The sequence below is a fragment of the Eutrema salsugineum genome, unplaced genomic scaffold (genome assembly GCF_000478725.1).
Source record: "Eutrema salsugineum unplaced genomic scaffold, Eutsalg1_0 scaffold_8, whole genome shotgun sequence".
NCBI lineage: Eukaryota > Viridiplantae > Streptophyta > Magnoliopsida > Brassicales > Brassicaceae > Eutrema > Eutrema salsugineum.
The window spans coordinates 11197997-11214087 of NW_006256414.1; the positions used below are offsets into that span (position 1 = coordinate 11197997).

At 43.8% G+C, this 16091-nt stretch overlaps 2 non-coding genes across 2 annotated transcripts; one reads left to right on the forward strand and one right to left on the reverse strand.

Moving 5' to 3' along the window:
* Positions 1 to 274: 274 nt before the first annotated feature.
* LOC112082301 lies at positions 275 to 380 on the forward strand. The gene has a single exon (XR_002896961.1). It is a non-coding gene; the product is annotated as a small nucleolar RNA R71 (small nucleolar RNA).
* A 10972-nt stretch (positions 381 to 11352) lies between these two features.
* LOC112082264 lies at positions 11353 to 11459 on the reverse strand. The gene has a single exon (XR_002896923.1). It is a non-coding gene; the product is annotated as a small nucleolar RNA R71 (small nucleolar RNA).
* Positions 11460 to 16091: the final 4632 nt, after the last annotated feature.

Below are 16091 nucleotides of genomic sequence, written 5' to 3' on the forward strand. Positions count from 1 at the left end.
TGGTCTCACAAGCATGGATTGGGCGATTGTTGCTCTTCAGAAGCTGGCTCACCATGTTCTTCAACTCGGTTATCTCCTTGTTGTCTGTTCCGGCTTGCTTCATCGATCGATCATATTCAGGACAATCATTGCTATTGGCTTGAGCCAAATTTTCGATGAGGGCTCTTCCTTGGGCTATCGTCTTTTGTCCAAAATCTCCATTGCTAGATCAAGTGAAAGTTTGTATTTTGGTTGCAAACCTCGGTAAAATGTGCTCAGCAGGCTTGATCCATGAAATCCATGGTGAGGGCAATCACGTTCATACTCCTTAAAACGCTCCCAGGCTTCATAGAAAGATTCAGTTGGCCCTTGTTGAAAGTTTGAGATCTTTGTTCTCAACTGATTCGACCTTGACTTAGTGTAGAAGTGGTTCAGGAAAGCAGTTCTACATTCTTCCCAATTAGTAATCGATCCTGCAGGCAAAGATTTCAACCGACAGTGAGCTTTATCTGCTAATGAAAAAGGGAACAACTTACACTTTAAATAGTCTGGTGGAACTTGGTTTGTTCTCATCATGCTGCAAATTTCTTCAAAGAGCTTGATATGGTCCATTGGGTGTTCAGAAGGAACTCCATGGAATTGGTTTTGCTTCACCAATGAGATGATTTGAGGCTTGACTTCAAACTCATTCCGGTTCGGAAATGGTACTTGAATTGCAGATCGATTCTGAAAATTTTGAGTATGTGCATCAAAATCAGCTATGCGATGGTTCCTGGCTTGTCTTCGGTGTTGATTTGCTGGCGGAATAGGGCGGTTAGTGCGTCCATTCGGCAGCATTCCTTGGTGGTCACCATCGGCTGCATTGATGGGTGCTTCAAGGTCTTCACGTTCTTCTCTCTTGCGGTTCTGGTGGTTTCTTGGAGGAACCTCATCCTCCTCTCCATCTTGTCGAGCATGAGCCCCTCCTCTGTGATCATTCTCTTCATTTTCTCCATGTTCGGACCCGTTTTGGTCCATATTTAAATTTCGATTAATAGGATCTCCAGGCTGGTCGTCGTTGGCCATTCCTTGTGTTCGTCTAAGTCTTCGGAGTTCTCTTTCGTGTCTGTCTATCTCGTCTAGAATTCGAATATCTCCTGCAGGTCTACTCCTGGTATTCATGCAATTCAGAGAAAAACAAAAGAAGGGAAAGATAGTTCAGAAAAACTTTAAGAAAGAACTAGAGATTAGGTGTCTAGAACAGAAGTTAAAACAAGAAAAATAGCAAAAGGCAGCGAAACAAATCCCCGGCAACGGCGCCAAAAACTTGATGTCGTGTCAACTGTGTGAGGGAACAAGTTTTACCCTTAACAAAACAAATGAAAGCCGCAAGTGCACAGCTAATCAGTTGTAGTATTTAGGGATCGAATCCACAGAGATTTGTGTGCATTGTATTCTTCTACGGTTTTTAACTTTATGTCTAGACTAAATTGGTTTTTAAAAGTTGGTTGTTTGTCACGAATTAAACTAAAACAAAAGAAAGCAAATAAATCTATCCTAGAAAGCAAGTAAAGAAATCGAATGAAAGGCTAGTAAAGCAAGTAAATATCGAATGAAAGACTAGTAAAGCAAGTAAAATATTGAACTAAGGGAATTGAAATGCAGGTCTAAGTAAGCAAATAAAAATTGATGGGATTGTAAACTATGGCTAAAAACGCTGAGCTTTTGGGAACTCTAAGGGATCATAATCGGTTTTGACACTAGGGTAGATAGATTGGGATTGACGGATATCGATATATAGGGGTTCTAGAGCTAGAGTACGGCGGTATGACTACGTCACTGTCGTGATCATAACCAACTGTTTCTCGCAACCCTGACCAGTAGGTTTCCACTCTGGCCCTGGAAGGGAGAGAACGCAAGAGCTGCACAAGACTCGTCAATACTCACGATCTTGCCGCAGGTAGGTTTCCACTCCTACGGAAAAATCGCCTGTTTCATTCTAGGGCTGATACTTAATGAAAACTTTCGCAACACTAACTATCTAGATCAGATACTAGGTGATCAATCAAGCATACATGCAATAAGAGCAAGAATAAACAGAGAACAGGTCGAAATCTCAGATCTATAAACCTAGATGTCATAATCGATTATGAGAGCCCCTTTCGGGAACCCTAAGCCCAACTCGGGATCTACTCAGACATGGCTGAGGTCGACATCATCATCGGTTTTAATAAAAGTGATGAAAAACAGTAAAGAAAAGAGATAAAAGAAAGATTCTCTATTGAAGAACTCGGACTTGAACAATCTTCTACAAAAATCTCATAAAAACGGCTAAAGGAAAAGGGTTTCTGTAAAGTATGAAGGGGTTCTCTCTAAAAACGACCTAAATGACATGTATTTATAGTCTCCAATACTCCATGGTCTCTAGGGTTCCGGAATTGAGGCGGAGAGTGACTTTGGGCTTCAGATATATGGGCTTTAGTTCGGAGCTTGATGGCCGCGGTAGGGAGTGATGTGCCCGCGGGGATTGGGTGGTTGGCCGCGGTCGGGAGGCTTCTGACCGCGGGAAATAGGTTGTTGGCCGCGGTCGCGTGACTTGCTGGCCGTCTTCGAGTGGCTCCGGGGCTAATGGAATATCTTGAGATCCAATCGTTGGAATGTCTCCAAACCAAGTGCATTTGAAAGCTGGTTGATTCTTCTATAAGTTGTCCAATTTTGAGGGTGATCAGACGGTGAGAAGGTCTTCGTCTCTCCATGAGAGTTCTGACGGTCTGCATTTATCCAAAAGAGTCTTTTTGTTCCAAAAAGTTTGTTTCTTTTCTTTAAAAAGCGTTTTTCTGGCAAAAACGGAAAATTTCTGGAAATTTTTAAGTTAACGGGAACTTACCTTTCTTGTTTGCACGTTAGGAAAGTTTAAAACTTACGGAGGATCTCTACGGGTTTTACCGAGAATATTTCGGGAAACACCGGGAATCACCGGGAATCACCAGGAAACACCGGGAAAACACCAGGTAACACCGGAAATCACCAGGCAACACCGGGAAAACACCAGGTAACACCGGGAATCACCAGGTAACACCGGGAATCACCAGGCAAAACCGGAAATCACCAGACAACACCGGGAAACTTTTGAAAAATGGCCAAAATCCGAGTTTCCGTCTCAACGACCAACGGCCGCGGTCAGGAGACGCGCGACCGCGGTGATTGAGGGCTTGGCCGCGGTCACATTCACGGTGCTGCGATCGATGCTTCCTTGGCCGCGGGTCGGTCGGTCACGACCGCGGCTCTTCCTCATGCGGCATTTGTCCAATCTTCTCGTCTTTGCCGGGCCGAGCAGCTAAAAACCTACCTTTTTCTTCTTGGTTTTTCTAATTTTCTGATTTTTTTGTGTTTTTGTTTTATAAAATACCTGAAACTTAAAAGAAAAGAAAGCATAAATTGTAAAAAAGGAAAAGAAAACTAAAAGAAAGAGTACCTAAATGGGTTGCCTCCCATTAAGCACTTTTGTTTTAAGTCGTTTAGCTCGACGTAAGCATGAGGAATCAGGCTGATTTGAATGGCACTCCACTTGATGTTCCTTTATCACTTCCGGTCGCTGGAGGTTTTACTTCTTCTCCTTGAGGAGCCGTCTTCTTACCTTTACTCTTCTTTTGGACTTTAATATTGTTTAAAACCCTTTTTGTGTTTTCGATCAGCTCCTGGATTTGGTCCTCTGGTTTCTGTTGCATCTGGTGGAATGATGATCTTGATCTTTGCAAAAGCTTTCGACTTCTCCTTTTCTTTCTCTTTTGACCTGTTTCCTTTGCTTGGAAAATTGTCTAAAATAGTCGGATATTACCTTCTGCGATCCACATTCAGGAAAACAGCATGCCGGTTTGCGTGATCGATTACTGCTCCTACTGTAGCTAGGAATGGCCTCCCGAAAATGAGTGGCCTCTCCATGTCTTTATCCATCTCCAGGACTTGGAAATCTGCTGGAACGATTTTGTCTCCCACTAGAACTTGTAGATCATGAATTGCCCCTTCAGTATCTTTTTGAGATGAATCTCCAAAAATAACCTTAACCGTCGATGTTCTCAAGGTTTTTATGCCCAATTTTTCGGCAAATGTCTTAGACATGATGTTAACATTAGCTCCGGAATCGCACAGGCAGTCTTGAAACTTGATTCTTGAAATGAAACATTGAAAAAAAAAACGTCCTGGATCATCAGCTTTTGTAAGCCTTTGAAACGGTGATCGTTCATGTACCTTAAACGGTGGCTGCTTGGGGTCGATATCCTTGTACAGTGGTACAAAGATTGGGGTTTCTTCTTTCTTTCCATCGGTTCCGGCCTCTTCTTCGGGCAATGTGGTTATGGCGTTGCAAAACTTCTTAGGGTTATCTTCAACTCTTCCTGGAAGAACTCCACTTTGCCTCTTCATAGAGTCGGCTGTTTGGGCGACTTGCACGTCTAGCTTTTTGACGTGCAAAGATAAAGATTCAAACTTACCGTTCAGATCATTGTACATGCAGTCAACTTTCACGTTCACGTCTTTAGATGATTTTTCGTTCGTCATAACGAGCTGTTGGATAGACTGTTCAAGTCTACCGATTTGTGAAGCTAGCTGGTTCGTCGTGACTCCCTGTTGTTGTACAAATTGATTGTTAAAACCCGTACCTTGGTAGTTATATGGTTGTCGCGGTTGATATGGTACTATTCCTCCGAAGTTTCCACCTTGAAACTTGTTTTGGAAGGATTTTTGCTGAGGTGGGTAGTACTGATCTTGAGGATTCTCCACATTTGGATTGCGGTAAGAGAGATTGTTGTAATTTGCATTTCGGAAGTTGTTGTTGAAGCTATTGTTGGAGCGATTTTGATATGGCACCAGTGCTCCTACGTAGTTCACATCTTCTTCTTGAAAGGCTTGATTAATGTGATCGATATCACTAGGTCCTTCATCTTCTGCGCCATTGTTGGTCTCACAAGCATGGATTGGGCGATTGTTGCTCTTCAGAAGCTGGCTCACCATGTTCTTCAACTCGGTTATCTCCTTGTTGTCTGTTCCGGCTTGCTTCATCGATCGATCATATTCAGGACAATCATTGCTATTGGCTTGAGCCAAATTTTCGATGAGGGCTCTTCCTTGGGCTATCGTCTTTTGTCCAAAATCTCCATTGCTAGCTGTATCAAGTGAAAGTTTGTATTTTGGTTGCAAACCTCGGTAAAATGTGCTCAGCAGGCTTGATCCATGAAATCCATGGTGAGGTTACACACCATTTCTAGGGCTTCTAAGACATGTATTTATAGTGCTCAAGACCTCTCTGGACGTCACTTAGGATTTCTCCAAATGTGGGCTTCAGAAATGGGCTTTTTGGGCTCGGAGGTTGAAGGCCGCGGTCGGGAGTGCTCTGACCGCGGGGAATGTATGGTTTGCCGCGGTCAGGAGCATCCTGACCGCGGGAAAATGCTTGTTGGCCGCGGGTGGAAGTGCTGGCCAGCTGGTTTACGGGACATCTTGCTCTTCGCGTATCTTTTGATTGAACCGTTGGATTGCCAAGCTGTAAAGTGCACTGGAAAGCTGATACTTCCATCTTTAAGGTCTCCAAATTTGAGCTGGATCAGACGGTGAGAAGGCCTTCAATCAGGGGTGAACTTCTGACGGTTTGACTCTGAGCTGAAATCTGGTTTTCTATCCATTTTGTTAAGTTTTTCCCTAAGTTACCTGAAAATAGTCTTGGAACTACAAATACTAGAAAAACGTGATAAAAGTACTTAAAAGCAATTAAAAACATATAAAGAGTATTTCAAAACGATCCATAAAAGTGGTCAAAATACGGTGTTATCAACTCCCCAAGACTTAAACCTTTGTTTGTCCTCAAACAAAGCAAAAGCCTAAACTAGTTAAGTGAAAACAAAAATAGGGAATGCACAAATCTTATAGACATGAACTCCTAAACTAGGACCAAAGATAGTGCATCAATCCACAACTTAGTCTAGAAAATTCTCACTAAAGCACAAGAGATACTAGTCCACTTTTTCCGTCATGCAAAACTTAAATAATTTAAAACTTGATTTCAGTCAACTAGCTCTCTACATTCATTAAGTTCAATAGTGATTTCTCATTAAAGACATCATCCAGGGTAGACGGCGTTTGGCATTAAAGGGCTATTTAAGTGGTGGAGTTAAAGTGTTTCGGGTTACCTGAAGATCTGGAGGATGCAAGATAATATGCAAAACCGCAAGAGAGATAAGGACCTGTTGATGACCACAGTTTTCAATCACTTCTTCTTGCCAAATGTTGTTGCATAATCCTTCCTCCTTTGTTGTAAACAGCTGTTCCCCCAGACTTAGATTCTTTCCGGGAATCAGAAAACAATCTCCAAAACTCCATAAAATCGAACTCCAGTTACCTTGGGACTTAAAATTCGACCTCTCTAGACTCTCTAAGGCTTTTATTTCCTTTCTTTTCTTATTTTCGGATTTTTTTTTTTTTTTTGGAAAGGAAATGCCTTTTAAAGAGAGAGACACTAGAGGACGAGATTGTACCAAATTTTGAGATTTTTCTAAGGCAAAGTGAGTTTCTCTTGTATTGAATCCTTCCGGGAACTTTTCCGGAAAATCGCAGGTCTCTGTCCTTGGTGACTGAAAACTGCGTCGTTCCTCTTTCTCTCCAACGTTTTTGCACTTATCTGCATATAAGACAATAGAAAACAAGAGTGCATGTGGTTTGAAAGAGGATTGGTTAAGGTGGGGAACTAGCTAAAGATGAACTAGCCATTCAGGATCAACAGAGAGTGGTAAAAGGATAAAGGAGTCCTGAATGTATGATTCGTTTCCCTGGTCTAATGCTTCAATGAGAAAATTAAGTCCAAATTAAGTGCAAATAAAACAGAGCTAGTGTATCCCTTCATCTAAATCGAAATCATTCAAATTCCTATGGGGTACTTCGTTTCAAATGTGCTTAGCTACCGCCTAGTCTAGTCCTAAATCATGAATGAGCATGTCACTAGGAACAGTCTAAAGCACACAGTCAACTATCATTGATTCATGTTCACCATTCCCTTTAAAACGTATTTTGTTTTGAAAACCGATTTTGAAAAACTTTTAAGGAAAATGCAAAAAATGTAGATAATGCAAGACTCATGAAAGAAAATTTGTTAGAAAGGGATGAAATCCTCCCCCAGACTTAAATCACACTGTCCTCAGTATGAAACAAGTCGAGATTGGATGAGAAAAATGCATAAATAATCGAATTGGTAAGGACAAAGAGAATTTACCTGGATCTGGGATGCTGGTGGAGATGAACCGGATTCATTCGAAGGGGTTTGGGAAGGTGATTAGGTGGTGATGAAGGTGGTGGATGGTGATGAATGAGGTGGAGGGTGATTGGTGAGGTGAAAGGGGGTGAAAGGGGTGGTTTGGGTCGGGTTTTGATCTCAACGACCAAGTGCCGCAGTCAGGGGCTGCACGACCGCGGCAATCAAGCACTTGGCCGCGGTCAGGACTACGCGACCGCGGCCGACAGTAGGTTTCCCGCAGTCAGAACACTTGCGACCGCGGGGGCTTATATCGCGACCTCTTCCTGCTTCTCCTTGGATCCTGCTGGGCCGAGCAGTCAGGTATCATCCTTCTTTTTGGTTTTTTCTGGTTTTTTGATTTTTTTGGCTTTTTTGTTTTATAAGAAACACCTGAAACTAAGAAAAAGAAAAAGATCAAAAGAAAAAGAAAGAAAAATTCTAAAGAAAACAATACCTAAATGGGTTGCCTCCCATTAAGCGCTTTTGTTTTAAGTCGTTTAGCTCGACTTTTGGTGTTGGACGTTGCTTAGTCTGATGGAGAAGACCTTGTCCTGAGACAAGTCTTTTTCGACATCTCCTTGCTTTGCTTAGCAGGTTCTTCGTCACTCCAAAGTTCTTCTTCAAACTCTTCAGTTGCAGAACGTTTTCCTGCTTTGCTGTTGTATGGGATAGCTTCTGTGAAGACATCTTTGTCGATATTAGCAAATGAAATCCTCCGGTGTGGGTAGTCCATTATAGCTCCGGAAGTTGCTAGAAAAGACCATCCCAGAATCACTGGATATGTTTGATATGTCTATGTTTTACATCATTTAGATTGCATTATAGAGTCCTCATCATGTGTTTTCTCATGTAAATTGAGTCTTTAGGCGTCAAAATAGGACTTAGGGCTTGCATTAGGTCCCAAAGAGTTTTGCATGTTTTGAAGTCCTTATCAGGAGCCTTGGAGACCAATTGGAGCCTAAGAAGAGGAACAGGAAAGAAAACGGTGAAGAAAAGGGTCAAAAATGGTGAAAACCGCTTGGAGGAATTTCTCGGCCAAATCTCGTACCGGCTGGTCGGAAACCTCGACCAAAATGTTTACCGGATGCTCATTACCGGCCAAAAACCTTACCGATCGGCCAGAATCGAGTATCGAGTGCAAAAATACCACGGGACAAGTTTTTGACCGAGGCAAGGATTTTTTACGACCAAAAAGCTTACCGCGGTACACAGCCCTCGGCCATTTTCCTTACTGCGGGAAGGTTTTTACGACCAAAAGTTGCCCTCGCCCGCGCAATTCAGAAATCAGCAATCCGGGGAACCTTCCGGTCCGAATCAGTTGGCGGGGTCTTCACCAAAGTTGGCGATAATCAAGCAAAGATTCCAGAACAGTTGGAATAATCCAATTCGGACGAGTGGAGAGAAAGATATGGCTTCCGGAGCGTTCACCAGCCTTGCGCGTACCCGAGAACTGAACGGCGAACTTCAAAGATCATGGCGGACGGAGCCTTTCCTGTCAGAACCAGCTTACCCGGTCTTCATCAAAGTTCGAGATCCATGGAAGATCTTCTCAGAGCATTTGGAATCGCTCAATTCGAAGCAAAGGTTTGGAAGATAAGGTCTCCGGAGTTCACATCGGTCTAACAGTCTATTTTCCGGTAATTTCAATGCGGCGCAAAGATGTGAAATCCAGGAAGCCTTCCGCTCCCCAAGCTCCGATGGTTTCTGCACCAAAGTTCGAGCTTATTGAGTCATCTTTACTGTGGAACTGGTCCCAGAGAAATTGGAGTCGTGAGCTGAAAGTTATCGCTTCCGGAAGGTGACATGGTCGATACAAGCCTAAAATGAGTTGCGATACGCGCTAAGTGTCTTCACAAGCCTCGGTATCTTTACCTTGGCATCACTCAAGTCGAGGCTCATATCTTGGAAGTATTTTGGACCAGACCTCGTCCCAAAGCCTTGGCATGATTAGATCGAGGCATGCATACGTAAAAACTGAAGCTGGAAACGACTAAGTGTTGAGAGTACACCTCGGTGTAATGACCTCGGCGTGCATGCCGGACTGTGTTCTCCCAAGCACCTTGACATCATGACCCCTCGACATTTTATCCCGAGGTCCCTTGTCACAAACCCAGAATCAAGAACAGAGTAGCTCAAGAACACACACGTGAGGATGGATCAAAGACTAGGGTTCATGCATGTTCTTGACGTGTTCTTCACGAGATCTTCATCCGGATCCTGACTCACGTGCACACCTCGGCATGAAGACCTCGGCTTCACTTTCCGACACACCGTGGCACTCACCCATCAACCCAAGAGGGCGGTTCAGTACCCGTTTTGTTCCGGGCTGACCCGCGACACTTTCCCTTTGCTATAAATACATTTTGAGACTAAAAACCTAGTTATCTTATCTCTTACCTGTTTTTAGCTTTAAGAACTTGCCTCTTTTGTGAAAACCAGATTAATCTAATCCGATATCTCGTTTTTACGTCTGAATCTTGTTCTTTCTTTACTCTTCTTTTATTATCAGCATTAAACTCCTAATCATGACCAGCTACACGTCTTGCAAAGGACTTAGTGAGCTCGTTATGATCAGTGAGTAGTCGTTTAAGCGACTTTAGATAAGTAGATTAGGGTGCTTTCAAGGTGGATTAATGGGTTTAGGTGTCTAGTCTTGCATGTTTCATTCCTTAACCGACGAGATCTCTAGGCTGGATCCAAGCACATCACTTGAGGTTCAGATCTGAGACATATCTCGCATCAAAAGTGTTTGTAGAAATTTCTGAACCACTCGGTTAAGGGTTTAAGAGTCTTTCATCGCGAGAGTGATAGTTTGTTCTCTTAAATGACATATTTGAACTGAATCTTATTGCTGATTGATTCGTGCTTCTCAAAAGATATTTTGGTATGAAGGAGGATCAGTTTAGATGTTTAATACTTTCATGAGAAGATTAACATGCCTTGAGTTCAAAGCTAAATGAAACCGCTTGATAAAATGATTCATTAGCCCATTAGTTTAGCTTGGAAGCACCCGAGTCGATTATCTTGTCTAAAGTCTCTTCCTTTATTGCATATTATCATCATCTGAATCACTTGTTTGTTGTTTGCATCTTGCTTAGTTTAAATCTCTACTTTTTATTTACTTTTATTGCTTATTTGCCTGATTATCATCGTCACCAAACTTTTACCTTCTTGTCTTGACTTAAGTGAAAAAATGACATAGGCTAGTGTCTCGTTTACAAGCTTGGTTTGACACCCCTTATACTACTTTGACAAGGGGATTGATAACCCTTCTAAGAGCCTAAAAACTCTTAGTTATCAATTGGCGCCGTTGCCAACTTGTAGGAGCATTAGTCTCTTGTTTGTTCTTGAATTCAATCTTTTCTTTCCTTTGTTTTACTAACTTCTTTCCAAGTTCTTGTTTTGTTTTCAGGTGCATGAATACCAGGTCTCGGAGCACAGGATCGCTTTTCCCATACGACGATAACATCGACAGATTAGAAAGGCGAGCTCGCGAGAGAGAACGGCACTTTGACAGACTTGGAATGGCAGAACAACAGAGAATGGAGCAACAAGCTCAGGCAGCCGAGCACCAGGCTCAGGCTAATCAGGCGCAGGCAGGAAGAAATGAACAACAAGCCTATGTTAATCAGCAACAGGCTCAAAGAAACGAACGGCTTGCTCAGCAAAACCAACACCAAGCGAATAGAAATGAACAACAAGCCCATCATGTTCATCCGCCACCGCCCCAAGTTCAGAGACAACATCCTCCAATCTGTGTTGGAGAGAATGACCGAGCTAATGCGCACCAATACCGAGCTGGAATTCAAGCTCCACCAGTTCAAAACAACAACTTTGAAGTTAAAGCTTCCCTGCTCAATATGGTGCAAAACTCAAAGTTCCACGGTCTGGCTGGAGAAGACCCTCTCGAACATCTAGATCAATTTGATCGGGTTTGCGACTTAACCAAGATAAATGGCGTCTCCGAAGATAGCTTCAAGCTACGCTTGTTCCCTTTCAGCCTCGGTGATAAAGCACACCAGTGGGAAAAGAATATACCGAGGGGTTCTATACAAACCTGGGAGCAGTGTAAACTGGCGTTCTTATCAAAGTTCTTTTCCACATCACGCACGGCTAAGCTCAGGAATCAGATCTCAAGTTTCACGCAGCACAATAACGAGAGCTTTAGTGAAGCTTGGGAACGGTTTAGAAGCTACACTAACCAATGTCCACACCACGGCTTCTCAGAGGCATCACTCTTGAGTACTTTATACCGAGGTGCACTCCCCAAGATCAGAAACCAACTCGATACAGCTTCAAATGGAAATTTTCTTGGGAAAGAGATCAATGCGGCAATGGAACTAGTCGAGAACCTAGCCATGTCTAATGACACGTATGGAGAGGACTTTGATAGAGCAAACCGTACAGAGGGATCTAGTGATGAACAGCGCATGAAAAAGGATATAAGAGAGCTTCAGAGTAAGCTTGACAAGGTTTTGATGGCGACTCAAAAGCCAATACACTTTGTAGGCGAGTTTGATGAGCAAGGGCCAAGTTTTGACAATGTTAATGAAGATGGTCTAACACAAGAGGAGCTGAATTACATAGGGAATCAGCAGAGGTATCAGCGGTTTAACAACTACAACAGTAACCCAAACCTCTCATACAGAAACCCGAATGTCGCTAACCCTCAAGACCAAGTGTACCCTGCTCAACAACAACAACAAAGCTATGCTCAAAAGGGTCCTTTTCAGAATACCTTCCAGCCCAAGCAACAGTTCAGTGGGCAACAGCACGGCTACACTCAGCAGAATCAAGCGGCTCAGAGTAACAACTTCAACAACCAACCGCAGCAACACAAGTTTCCACCAGGGTTCCATCCGCAACCGATGGGTAATCAACAACAGATTCAGGGAACGAGTCAGAATCAAATGGGGAACGACGTATGTGGGATACTACAGCAACTGTTACAGGGCCAGCAAAGGGTTGAGAGCCAGCACGCGACAATGCAGCAAGATATCAGAGAGCTTAAGCAGAATCAAGCTTCTACATCATCGAGAGGCCCGGCTTTACCAGGTAAACCGGAGCCGAACCCTAAAGAGTATGTGAACGCCATCACATTGAGGAGTGGTAAGGAATTACAAACTCCAACGCCTAAGACAAAGCTCATTGAGGCCAATGAGCAATTAGAGGGGGAGGCAGCCTCAGACAATGCGTGTAAAGAAGCGGTCTTAGAGAAGGAACTGATCAAGGACAAAGGAAAAGAGGTGGAAAAGACAACCGAGCTTGAAAAGCCCTATGTTCCACCACCACCTTATCAACCCAAGATACCGTTCCCAAGGCGTTTCAAAAAGAAAATCCTAGACAAGGCCAAGGCAGTCTTTGAGAAACACTTGGAGAACACACAACTCACCTTACCCATTATAGATGCTTTCTTAGCTATACCCCAGCTTGGGAAGTTTCTAAAGGACGCGATCCTCAACAAGACAAAGGAGCTCCAGGGTATGGTGATACTGAGCCATGAGTGCAGTGCCATAATACAAAGAAGATCTATACCAAGGAAGCTATCCGATCCGGGCAGCTTCACTCTGCCGTGTGCTTTAGGTCACCTGAAGTTCTCAAACTGTTTATGTGACCTTGGAGCTTCTGTGAGCTTAATGCCTTACACGGTGGCCAAGAGATTGGGATACAAAAGCTACAAGCCAGCCAAGATCTCTCTTGTATTAGCTGATAGATCGGTTATATTACCGGTGGGGTTGCTTGAGGATCTACCTTTGAGGATCGGTGAGATAAAAATCCCCACGGACTTCATAGTTCTTGAGATGGACGAGGAACCATTAGACCCCATCATCTTGGGCCGACCGTTCTTAGCAACCGCAGGAGCCATAATAGATGTGAAAGGAGGAATGATTGAACTACACATCGGTTCCGAGACTTGAAGTTCAACGTGAAGGAAATGATGAAGAAACCGACCATTGGAGTTCAGGTCTTCTATGTGGAAGTAATGGAGGAGCTGGCTGATGAGCTCCTTGAAGAGTTGAACGCAGAGGATCCGTTACAAGTGGTCTTAACGCGGGAACAAAGCGAGCACGGGTACTTGAACGAAGAAAGCGAGGTGTACAAGCGTCTTTTGAACCAACCGAGGGAACTTGGAGCTGAGGCGAGGTTTTTGGAGCTCCACACGAGCAGCCTCGACATCCTAGACAGCGAGGGATCCACGGAAACAGAAGAGACACCTCGGGATATCATGGCCGTGACAACTCATACCGAGGCCGATGGTAAACCGCGCGAGAACGAAGCAAAGGCAGAGGAAGCTGTTCCTGGCCAATGCAACTTTGATGCCGATTGGAATGAGGCAGACGCACCCCCTGTTGAGCTCAAGCCTCTACCAACAGGGCTCAGGTATGCGTTCTTAGGTCTGAACTCTACTTTTCCTGTGATCATAAACGATAGCTTGCTTGAACATGAAGAACGTGCATTGATTAATGAAATAAGGAAATTCAGGAGAGCCATAGGGTATTCCTTGGCTGACATTAGAGGAATCTCTCCTGATATATGCACCCACAGGATCCACCTAGAGGACCAAGCCATGTCCTCTATTGAGCACCAACGTCGACTTAACCCGAACCTCAAGGAGGTGGTTAAGAAGGAGATACTAAAGCTCCTTGAGGCAGGGATAATTTATCCAATCTCTGACTCTCGATGGGTATCTCCTGTACACGTTGTGCCCAAGAAAGGTGGAATCACGGTGGTGAAAAACGATAAGGATGAACTCATAGCCCAAAGAACTATAACCGGCCATCGCATGTGCATTGACTATAGGAAATTGAATTCTGCATCAAGAAAAGATCATTTTCCTTTACCATTCATTGATCAAATGCTTGAACGGTTAGCTAATCATCCTTATTTTTGTTTTCTCGATGGATACTCGGGGTTCTTTCAAATACCTATAGACCCCCGAGATCAAGACAAAACGACATTCACCTGCCCTTATGGCACTTATGCTTATAGAAGAATGCCATTCGGTTTGTGTAATGCACCGGCCACTTTTCAAAGATGTATGATGCACATTTTCTCTGATCTAATTGAAGAGAAAGTTGAGGTGTTTATGGATGACTTCTCCGTATACGGCTCCTCTTTCTCCGAATGTCTTGCTAATCTTTCTCAGGTTCTCAAGCGGTGTGAGGAGCATAGGCTTGTCTTAAACTGAGAAAAGTGTCATTTCATGGTCCAAGAAGGCATTGTCTTGGGACACAAGGTATCAGAGAAAGGCATTGAGGTGGATAAGGCCAAGATCGAGGTGATGGTGAACTTGCAAGCCCCGAATTCTGTGAAAGGAATAAGAAGCTTCCTTGGCCACGCTGGGTTCTATAGACGGTTCATCAAGGATTTCTCCAAGATAGCCAGGCCTTTGACCAGGTTATTGTGCAAAGAAGTGGATTTCAACTTTGATGAAGAATGTGAGGAAGCGTTCAAGAGAATCAAGGAGGCTTTGATCAGTGCATCGATTGTACAAGCCCCTGATTGGTCTTTACCATTTGAAGTGATGACCGATGCATCTGATTATGCTGTAGGAGCTGTCTTGGGACAGAAGAAAGATAAGAAGCTCCATGTGATCTACTATGCCAGCCGCACTTTGGACTCGGCTCAAGAAAAGTATGCCACCACCGAGAAAGAAATGCTTGCCATTGTGTTTGCATTTGACAAATTCAGGAGTTATCTAGTGGGATCAAAGGTCACGGTTTACACAGATCACGCGGCCTTGAGGTACCTGATGTCTAAGAAGGACGCTAAGCTGAGGCTTTTGAGATGGGTCTTATTGCTCCAAGAATTTGACATGGAGATACTTGATAAGAAGGGCATTGAAAACGGAGCCGCAGATCACCTCTCAAGGCTGAGGATTGAAGAACAGGTCCCAATAGATGATGCTTTACCCGAGGAACATCTCATGTTAGTCCGGTCTTACTTAGAGATGGAGGAAGCCAATACGATCAAGGAAAGAAGCCTTCCATGGTTCGCGGATCTTGTGAACTACTTGTCTTGCGGATTAGAGCCACCAGATCTTGATACTTATCAGAGGAAAAAGTTCTTTAGAGATGTGATGAGGTATCATTGGGATGAGCCGTATCTTTACGTGCTTAACAAGGACCATCTCTATAGGCGATGCTTGGCCGAAGAAGAGATCCATCCAGTGCTACAAGAATGCCACGGCTCATCGTATGGTGGTCATTTAGGTACGTTCAAGACAGTTGCCAAGGTTCTACAGAGCGGTTTCTGGTGGCCGACCATGTTCAAAGACGTCCAAGAAGTGGTCTCGAGGTGTGAAGCTTGTCAAAGGCACGAAAACATATCCAAAAGGAATGAAATGCCCCAAAACCCAATCTTTGAAGTGGAGGTCTTCGACTGCTGGGGCATTGATTTCATGGGTCCCTTTGTAAACTCATATGGGAATCAATATATCCTTGTGGCAGTGGATTATGTTAGTAAATGGGTTGAAGCTGTTGCATCTCCGACCAACGATTCAAAAGTGGTGGTAAAACTCTTCAAGAGTATCATCTTCCCACGGTTTGGAGTACCAAGAGTAGTCATCAGTGATGGGGGGAGCCATTTCATCAACAAGACTCTTGAGAGTCTTTTGAAGAAGCACGGAGTAAAGCACAAGGTGGCCACCCCTTATCATCCCCAAACCAGCGGCCAAGTGGAGGTTTCCAACCGTCAGATAAAGGCCATTTTGGAGAGGACCGTGAACTCATCCAGGAAGGATTGGAGCAAGAAACTTGACGATGCTCTGTGGGCTTACAGAACCGCCTACAAGACCCCCATTGGGACTTCACCATTTAACTTGCTCTATGGGAAAAGCTGTCATCTACCGGTT